The sequence below is a fragment of the Falco naumanni genome, chromosome 15 (assembly GCF_017639655.2).
Source record: "Falco naumanni isolate bFalNau1 chromosome 15, bFalNau1.pat, whole genome shotgun sequence".
NCBI lineage: Eukaryota > Metazoa > Chordata > Aves > Falconiformes > Falconidae > Falco > Falco naumanni.
In genome coordinates, this window is record NC_054068.1 from 16,915,514 (window position 1) to 16,926,441 (window position 10,928).

The following is a 10,928-nucleotide window of genomic DNA, read 5'->3' on the forward strand; positions in this document are numbered from 1 at the left end:
TTTAAAGGTATCTAAGAAGTTTTAGATTTGATGCTTATAATAGAAGCCAGACTGTTGAGACAGTCTAGAGGTAGATGAAGATAAAATTAAGAATAGACATATTTTGATGAACTGATAATGTAACAGGTAATGAAAAGCTATTCCAGATTGTGAAGAGCCTGGGACAAAGACCACTCACCCGTTTGTACTGGGTAGTAAGTAGGGTATCCCTCTGCTTTTCCCTATCTCATACCCTGCAGGAGAGGGGCCAGAGCACATGAGGGAGGAGGAGGATTCAGTGCAGTGAAACTTTACCCTGGTAGAAGGGAAATCCAGGAAATTCACAAAGACTCTTGAGATCTGAACTTTTAAGCAGACCGTGACTTTAACCGTAGTAGTCATCATAATAATATAAACTCTCTTGGCCCTATCCTATTGCCACCAAAGTACAATATTGTGGCTCCCAGTTATTCTTCTCAGTTGAGAAAGTAGGTCTACCACATCTTAATTAAGTTTCTCAGAATAATGAAAAGTGAAGTTCAGATCAAAGGTACAAGCAGGAACACCGCATGTGCCACTAGCTCAGGATAACAGGTAACCCTACTGTTTGGATTACGCTTCTTTAGCTCCACATTCTGGGCAATTAAAGCAGTATTTTACACAAGGTTTTTGGAGGAAATCATACAGAGTTTGACAGCTTTTGAAACTTGTGAAGTAGGGAGTTTAGCTGCTCACTTAGAACTCTTTGGGAGTGATCTGTTTTGAACTACTTCGCAAATACTGTGCTTTGTCATTAACTCATTATCTCTGAAGTTCCTACAAACCGCTTCCAAGTAATTTTCTTAATATTCTCTTCAGTGACAGATATTTTACACATTAAATCTATTTTTCATGTTAGCCTAATGAACAAGAAGGCTGATGTAATCCACTGGGGGAACATATATTCTAGTTTTCATTCATGCTTTAGACTATTGTCACAGTTCAGCACAAAGGAATAATCTGATTGTTTCTCATAAAGCAAGAACAAATCATGATTGAAGGATTTCTTCTATTTAAAGCTATGCTTTGCAAAGCCTATTGAACTCGTTAGAAGAGTCATCTCTGATGCGTACACTAACTACACAAAGCTGCTGCACAGTTGCCATTCAAGAGCTAATTTTGTACCAAGAGGCCAATATTGCTGACTTGCAGATTACAAATATCACGAGATATGAATTCATTTATATTTAAATCAGGTTGCAAGATTAAAAGAACTACCAGTAGATCCATTTACAGTTAAAATGAATGTAAGTTTGAATTACTTTTTGATGATTTGCTACAGCCGAGTTTTGAAAGAGTTGCCGCCAGACGGATGCAAAGCCTGTGCCTTTGCCTAAATAATGCAAAATTTGTGCGAGGAGTGAGAGAGTGTTAGATTATATCACCTTGTAGGTCAGCTGGAAAATACAATATGTATTCTGATTATGAGAAAACAGAGTGAAAGGCAAAAACCAGGTGCTGGGTGCTTTAGCCTGCAGAGTGATGGCAGGGGCCCGACTCCCCCTGCTATCTCTCTGTGGTCAGACTCTGAAACTAGCAGGGGCGGTTCTCATAGGTTTGACCTCTGGGCAAAGATAACTCTTTCATACCCTCTGTTCCACTTTTCCACTTTGAATCCAAGTCCTCTGCTATAAAATGTAAAACCAGCACATAGAACATACTGCTTTGGAGGTCTGCCACTTTGCATTCAGGCAACCATTTGTACTTTTGCAGGCGTAATCAATCTCCTGTTGCTATCAGCAGGGGAGTGGAGCTTTGCTGCTTTATGGCTTAAAAGTAGTTTTGTGCAAATTCTGCTTCCCTCCCCCCTCCCTTTAGCTCCACTACTCACAGGATTTCCAGGGACATGGGCTAGAGCTGAGAAAAGAAGCTTGTTTGATTTAAGCACAGAGGGGTTTTTTGTGTGTGTGTTTATATTTTCTCTGCATCTATTAAGGGGTGAGGGGGAGAGACTTCATTTATATGTTAATATTAGCCGGCACCCTGACTAAACTGACAGAACTATTTCATGGGAAGCTGACAAATTTTGTCAGCTAGGCTATCTTTCCACATCTCAATAGTGGCAATAATCTTGATTAGCAAAACAATTGGGGGCCAAAGAAGTCCTGCTGCTCCAAAGACCCTCTTCTCAGGTTACAGTTTGCTAATGTGATGAATCCAGAGAGTCCTTCAAGCTTGAAAAAATTCCCCAAAGCAGCTGAATTTAGGCAAATGAAGGGAACCATTTTGGAGGCTGGACAAAAGGGGTTAATTTGATCGACCATGTCTCCATAGTCTTATAACAATCATTTACTTAACAAGCATAGAGAGAGTCATTCCATGGAAACTGGTGGAGTTAACAGAGGAAGTTCAAATAGAATATCTGTTTATCCCAGATGTGTGGGAATTTTAGCCAAAAAACAACAACACATAATTGCAGCAGTATTGATTCTTACATAAAAACAACAGCAGAACTAAAGGGCTCAAAACACGTTACGAAGGCCTCGTCTATGAAGCAGTACAAGCTTCCATTTCTATTAGCTTGTTGCATTGCTAATAAAATAATTAGAAATAAACTGTTGCAGGGAAATGAACTAAAAAGGTTTCTGCAGTTCTATTTTCACTGCAGTTTATGGCATCTACTTCTGTTTGCAACAAAAGTTATTTTGTAATATTTTTTGAGGCATATTGATTAATCTTCAGTTGTTTATTGTTATTGCATAACGAGCCATAATCTGATTTAAGTTCACCCAGCCTAAACGTGGTGTATTTCTTCCAGTGGAGTTATGCTGCATTTGCTTTAAAAACAGAATGAAATGGTTAATAGAATTGTAAGCAGATAGAAATTTACTTGGCCCACGTCAGCACAGAATATATAATCACAGTATAACATCGCCACCTTGGTTTTGTGCCCTATCCCACACTTATTTATGCACATAATTAATTTATTAATCTGTCATAAATTGATCTAAAATAGCTATTATTCATGAGACAGATTCTGTTTAATTCTCTGATGGCTGATGCAATTTGAAGACTTGCATTGAAAAGTTTACAGTAAAAAGTACTAACTAAAACTTAATCTCTTTTCACACAGTCCTCCCTTATTTTTGGAGTATTTTCTGTCTTCTATGACTGAAATAAAAATTACCATTTATATCATGTTTTGTAACACTAAGGGATTTGACCTAGTGTGTACTCACTGGTGAATATTAGCTTAAGTATACATTTTTGCCAGACATCAAACACAGACTTCTTACAAAATGCTGAACAGGTCTGCCTTCAATGCGTTTCAGAGGTAAACCTTACTTAGAGATTCTGCAAGTGTGAAAGAGGGACCACTGAGGAAGAATGAGAGAAAGAGAAACTTGCATTTTTGTTTCTTGTCCTTCTGTACATCTGTGGTGCTATACATGTCATTTAGCAGGAATCTACTCTTTTAAAGATGTCCGTTATGATCATGAGGATTTTGATACGTTAATCATACTCCTTTTACACTTCAAAATATTTTCTTAATAACTTAGAGTCTATGACAAAAGTCTCCAACTTCATTAACTTTAATGTGAGCAAGTAAATTTTCTTCAATTTCACTCAAATTTGTGATAGGGTGTGAACAGGAACATGTTTTTAAAATGTATTACTTGCACACTTAAATATACAGACAGAAAGATTTAGCACAACAGATTTGGTCCATAGTTGGCATACTCTTTCACAGTGACAGAAGACAGGAAAAAAAGCATACAGAATCCGCACTCATAAAGAACCTTCAACATTTATGCTAGCATAGATAAATGTTCATTTATATTTAATTTGTAAGATGGATATCTGACCTGTAGCATCAGAAATTCCTCTTTTCCTTTGAAATCAATGGAGGGCCTTGAAAGATTAAGTAATACAGATTACTCAAAAAACCCGAGTTTTCTCCCCCACTGCCCCTTTCATGATATCTGTTTGAAAACTCTGCACACAGCCTCTATTTTTCAGCATTCTGTGCTTCCAGATGTTCATAACTGGATTAATTTTTTAGGAAGTGGGTGTGCTCTGTTTTATACCACCTGTCACACAGGACCATAGTGAAAAAGAAAAGGAAAACACATTATATGACTAACAATCAAAATGTTACACATCCATTAAGAACCTCATATTTTTTATCATAGAGATCTCTACCTCTACACAAATATTAATCTAGTAACTCTCTCATTTAAGGCTGCTTTTACCAAAGCACACGTTACAGTGACAGTAGCAGCAGAGAAGTTATGTAGCCCTCATGTCATGAGATTGATAAGGAACTCATTCTCAGTCTACCTGTGATGAAGAAGAAAAAGTTTGAATTTCATTTGTTCAACCTTTCAGAACCGAAGACAACATCTAAAACTGAAGTCTTAACCCAAACAAAAGCTCCCTCATGACATCACCCTTGATTCATTTCTTTCTAGGTGAGTAAGGTACAAACTTTTAAACAACTCTTAAGCTTGAAACCTTTTGTATAGCTTGAGTGGGCCAAACCTGTGGTTCCGACTATGTACAGCTTAGACTCTGACAAGGACTCTGAGCAAGGCTTGGAAGCTCTCGCTGGAAAGACTTTTCCCCCCCTACAGCCAGTGTCACAGTCCACTGAAAGGCGAAGTGCTCTGATCTGCACAGTGACACCAAAGTGCCCTCTCTGAGGGATGTCAGAGATGGAGACAGCCTGGAGATGACACAGTACCCTTGGGGTTCATTTCCTTATCAGTGGTTTTTTTTGTTGTTTTTGGTTTTGTTTTTTGTTTTCTTTCTGTTTTTGTTTTTGTGATATGGGATATTTCCTTACAAATTCTTGTTGATATTTACACAATGAGTTCAGATAGTGACTGGCCACGGTTGATTTCAATAGTTCAAGTGACAGTACATATTCACTGCTTGATGCATTGCTATTGAGACAGCCAGCCAGCATGGCATTGAAGATTTTGTTTAGGCAAGATACCCGAGGCTTCTGTCTGTAAAAAGATAGAAGTACATAAGGACTAATACTGCTCCATGCTAATTTTGCCCCTTTCTGACGTGATTCCAAAAAGATTGTAAGTAAAGAAGAAACTCACGTTAAACATTGGCATAAACGCTCTGCATAATTTTAAAGAATGATTCCAAAAAGATCATGTGAAAAAACTCATGTTAAACACTGGCATAAACACTCTGCACAATTTTAAAGAAAACAACTTTGGTCTCATTCCAAATATCGTCAGCAGGATGAACACAGAGGGCAACATTTAGTTATAGATTAATAATCCAAAGTACAAATAGTTCTAAACAAATAAGAAAAACATAAACCCACAATATTAAACAAACCAGAGGACAAAGATCACTCTAAATTCTCAGAGCTATATTATTTTGAAGTGGTGACACAAACTATACAGAAGTCGTTGAACTCTGTGATGTCAATATCAAGGTGAATCAGCCTGAATCATACATGCCACAAAGAGTTATGAAATGTAAAAGCTAGGTAAAGCATGTGGAGTTTAAATGAACCGCAGCAAACTCACTGAACCAGAAAATGGAAACTTAAAAAATTCTCAATTGAACTCCTTTAAGTTGGGAAGTATAATGCCAAGTTATACATCAAATAATCAAGATATTTTCACAGGACAGCAAATCAACTATAAAATTCTGTTAGTACTTATTACTGTAATATGTTAATATCATCAGAATCAACTTGAATTATATTATCCTCTGCTTGCAAGACTTTACCTAAAATAAGTAATTTATTGTTCACTTTTCTATGAGTAAATGAAGAAAATAAAAGAAAGAAGGATTTATTCCACCAGGAAAACAGGAACACACTTCTCTGGAGAAATAAATTTTGAACTATCCTATAAACTGTGACTCACCTTACATGGTCTGATTTTGAACTGTTTTTCAGCTGCTCACCCTGTAGCTCATGCATCGTTACCACTGAAGAATTAATCTGAGAAAGTGAAATGTAGCACAGGCAAGAACACTACATAAAACTGCTCCCTGAGTCTTCAGTGAAGAATTAAAATATAAATATGTGTTTCTGTATAAAGAGTTGAATTTTGCTACAAATTTTGCATTAATTCTTGGACAATGATTTTGGTATATCACTATTCTAGGGCATAAACAATTTTCTGTCATCCATTGATAACACCAGAACGGTCATCCGTCTATCATTGTAATAAAACTATTTTGTCAGAGAAGGTTGTCAGATATCACACAATGAATGCCTAGACTATCACATTAACTATTATCTATCCACCCCAGACAATCTTCAGACTGTGTTTCTCCTCCAGAAATTAAAAAATACAGCATTGTAGATCTCAGGTCATTGGCACATAAAAGCATTCCCATTATATCAGGGGTTATTTATAAATAATGTTTCCTGCAAATTTACCTGCTTCCATTCCAACATGTATCTTTAAAAAATAATCCTTACTTTATGATCAGGGGAAAAAAAAATCATGGTAAGATTGATACGCATATAACATAGACCCAAATAATTTTGTGCTCTGGATTTATACACAGATACTTTCATTACTATTGCAGTTTACTTCATATCTCTCCTCAGATCTCTTGCCTAATAATATTTTATTTAGGTGAAGTGTCACAGAAAAGGCTATACCCCCTAGTGAAATATAAACTCTGAACTTGCACAATTGTGCATCTTCTTTAACAAAAGCAACTTGGTCACATTTGCAGCTGCTTTTCTTGATGAATGTATTAATTTTTGCCTTAGAAGTAAATAGAAATATTGCAAATAAATAAACAAAATTTCCCCCATGCTTACATTTTGAGTTCGGTTGCACAAGTCTACATTTAAGAATAAAATATCATAAAGAATGAAAAAAGATAATTTTTCATGCTTTGAAGTTACAACAGTTTATACCTGAAAATCTCCTGAACAGTCTGAGCTTTGGTAACACTTGTGTCATCACTGAAACCTTCCCATGTCCTGTCAGCTTCGATTCCCCGTGTTATTGCTGAGGGTGTGTTGTGTTAAATTTTTAATACTGTGTAACCCACAAAGCAGCTTTCTTTTATTTTCTAAAGAAATGATTTCTTCAAACTCTTGATGAGATACGAATCAAAGTTTGGTCTTCAAGGTGAATCGTTCATTAATCATAAACAACACATGATTAAATCAAGGACGTATCAGCACATATTGTAAAAATAAAAGCTTGCATAAGGCTTTTATTTAATATTAACTTCATTATGTTTTTATGTGAATTCTGGGAACTTGGTTATCCTAGCTTAAAGTTAATATTTCCTCAGGAAAAATTGTGTCATGTGATTATTTTTCATGTAGTTAAGATAGCTTTATACATGTTAATGGTTAAACTACTGCATAGATGGTATTAAAATAGGGAGGAGTGCAGAGACATTCTGTTGATTCTGTTGCATCTTTGAATTACTCGGACATATAATAAGGACCAAAGTTTATAATAGGAAGAATGAAGAAAATACATTCAGAAGAGGATATGCTTCTTTTATGGAACTACACAGGCTACAGAAGAGAAACTCAAAGATAACATATTTGCTGTCCTCAGGTCTCAGGATGATCTGCAGGCCAGTCTAGCTTCTACTTGCAATTTAGAGCAATTCTTTAAAGAACTCCTCTTTCCTTTTCCACTGTTTATCTTCTTTTTAATGAATTGACCGATCCATTGAAACCATATGCAAGCTACAACTGTTCATGAGAGAGGAAAAGGCATCATACCTTTGATAGTTATAACTTTTTTTTTGCAGGGGAATGAGAGGAAGGAATAAAAACAAAAAGGAGTTCATCAGTATGATGTGTTAAAGTAATAGATTGTATACTGAACACAGTACCTCTCACCTTCATATATATTTTACATCCACTTTAAATTTAACAGGCCTCAAGTTCCCGCACATGAAGGGTTTCCCTCCCACCAGAACAAACATAAGGTCCTAGTGAAGACTACTGCAGCTTTGGGAAGGAGTTACCTGACCTATCTGGAAAGCAACAGCTTAAACCTGAATGTATTAACAAGGAGACTTTTACTGACAGAACTCAGTATCTACCTTTCGGGAACACGTCGAAGTAACAAGCTTGCCATTTGGATAGGAGGGTTTTTCCTTTTCTTTATTCTTTGAAGGAGACATAGTTTAAAAGTATGGAAGTCACATACAGAAAATCATATAGCTTACTGCGACCACCTCTATCTCTGTGAGTTCAGGAATCACTGAAATTCATAGTTACTAATGAAATCATTCACTGATTTCACACACCCCCACCCCGAATATATATGTTATACAAACAACACATACAGTAGAAGATCTTCACCTGCTATCAGCAGGCCATGCATGCATCAAAAAAATGGGTTGCCTAACTCTGACAGACACTGCATCTGTGCGACCCACGGAGCCATGCAGGAGATGTGATAAGGCTGGGGTGAAACAGAGTGTTCAGCCTCAGGAAGAACACAAGATACCTAGCCTCACAGACCCTTGATTCAGGAAACCATATTCCATGTTTACAGTGGTATGAAAACAAATGGAAGAAATGGTAAAAACTTCAAGAGGATAAATACCAAAAGCCAGTAAAACCAGATAATGGCTTACTGCTTTATTGTCCCTGTATTAACATACCAGGGTTTATGCAGGTGGTTACACTGCAAGGCTACACGCAGCAGCCACAAAATCTTCATCGGTAAGGTAGCTCCTAGATTCAACAAAGCCAGTGATACAATGCAGTTTTATAAGCTAGAATGTATGTTTTAAGGAAACATCACAGCTAATTGTATAGGGAACAGGACAATTGAAAATCCAAATCATGAAAGAAATCTGCAGCCAGAAAAAAGTTCGATCCCAGATAAATACAACCCAGGTAATGTCCTTACTTTTCAAGCATTTGTAAGTATTGTTCCAAAGGAATGCATGAATGAAATGGGGAAAAAAACCCAACCAAACCCAAACCTCAAAAGATGGTGTTACTTTGTGCCATGAGATAAATGTTCAAGTTTTCTACAACTTATCCAAAGAACCGATACAAGTCCTGGAGGGCTGCTATAGTATCTTTTCCCATATCTTATCCCCTCAACCTCCATCTGTTAATAATGAGCTACGTAATCTACATGTCATGTGATATAGTCATCAAAAAGTGATGTACCTGCACATAACACATACAAAACAATACGAGAAGATACTTTTAAAAAGAAGAGAGAACCTTAAACATTAATAAGTAGCAAATCTGTGAAATCAAAGCATTTTCCTCCTTTTTTTATAATAGCCTTTCATTCTTTTTATGATTTCTCTTTGAAAGCTCTTAAGCTCTTCCTGTGGATGACAGTTGATATTGTTCTTCCATCCTGCTGCAGACAGCATAAGGGAGGGAGGGAAAAGAAAAAAAACCCTATTGTACAGCTTTTCGTCTCTGAAACATGATTTTTATAATTAATATATACAACTGAGAAGAGAAAGGTACGTTATAATGAAGTGCAATTAAGAGGTGTTTGTTCCTGTCCCACACATAAGATGACTATAATTTCCTTGGCTGTTTAGAAGTCAACCATTATCATTACATTTCACACATCTTTTCTACTGTTTTTTGCACTTCTGATTTTGTTTATTTCCAATTAAAACTCCAAATAAACATGCATATAGAAAATCTAATATTCAGGTAACATCACCTTTTAATTATATTGTGCAGTGATCATTAAACCTAATGCTTATGCAAACCTATTTGGATTTAATTTCATAGGCATGAATGGATCTGTCCATTTTGCATTAGATTTAAATTCATGCAAGGGAGAACAGAATGTGCATTTACCAAGTCTATATTGCACGTAACCACCGATGTATTATTAAAGGAGTAATTTAAATGTGGTCTTTTGGAATTCTTGTTTATTTTTAAATTCCCCAAATTCATATCACAGCATAGTTTTCTATTTTAAATTTTGTGTTAATGTTATTTGCATTATTGTAGTGACTACCCCCTCTAATGTCACATACACCCACACAAAGAATGCCTGGGAGACCTTACGAAGTAAAGATATTAAAGGGACAAATCACGAAGAAAGAGACTGATTCTGGCTGATGTGAGCTGACATTTTTTTTAGCCTTAAATACAACTCCACTGAGAGGGTTCCTTAACATTTATTTTCTGGCTGCAGTTGGAACTAGTCTAGTTAAAGTCATGGCAGATTGAAGCTGAGAGTCCAGGCTCCCCGATCCAGAAAACAGCCCAGCAATGACCACGGACATTCAGAATTAAAGCTGAAGCTGTATTTCGAGCTGAACTGACATGAATGCCATGGGGGATCTAAACAAATACTGTCTTTCCAGATAAAATTCGGAAAACCTTTATAAACTAAGCCCAGAAGGTACGACAAAGGACCAGTTGCTGACAAAAGGATGCAGACAGGCAAACTGAAAATTATGACCTAAGTAAAGCCCACTGAAACATATGGAAAGATTAACATTGAGCACAGTGGGCTTCTGCATGGAGGCAATTTACCTCAGTAGGAAGTAGATGTTACCTTATCTTCAAATAAGAAAAGCATTTTCTTTTTTAGGTACCTCTATTGCTGAACATATTATTTCCCACAGAATTACTTAATCATTTTTCTCCGGTTTTGTTCACGTTAATAATTCTGTGGAAGATTTTGACAGACATAATTTTAATTCTCTATGTGCACTTGTACCAATTAAGCTAAATAATTCAATTGTTTGTACTATGAGTATGAACTCATTTACTGGAGTAAATATTTTCTTTCAATTGTTTTTGTATGTTTTTGTTTCTGCAGAACACTTCCTGGGACAAATGGTTCACTTTTAGTTGTAACAATTTCCTATCTATGTAAGATATCATTGTGGTTGCTACTGCTGATTTTTGGGTTTGTTCATGGCTGTAGTTCTGAAAGATCTAAAGCGATAACTTTAATTGAATTTTCCATATTGGAAAAATACATATTTTCCTTTTA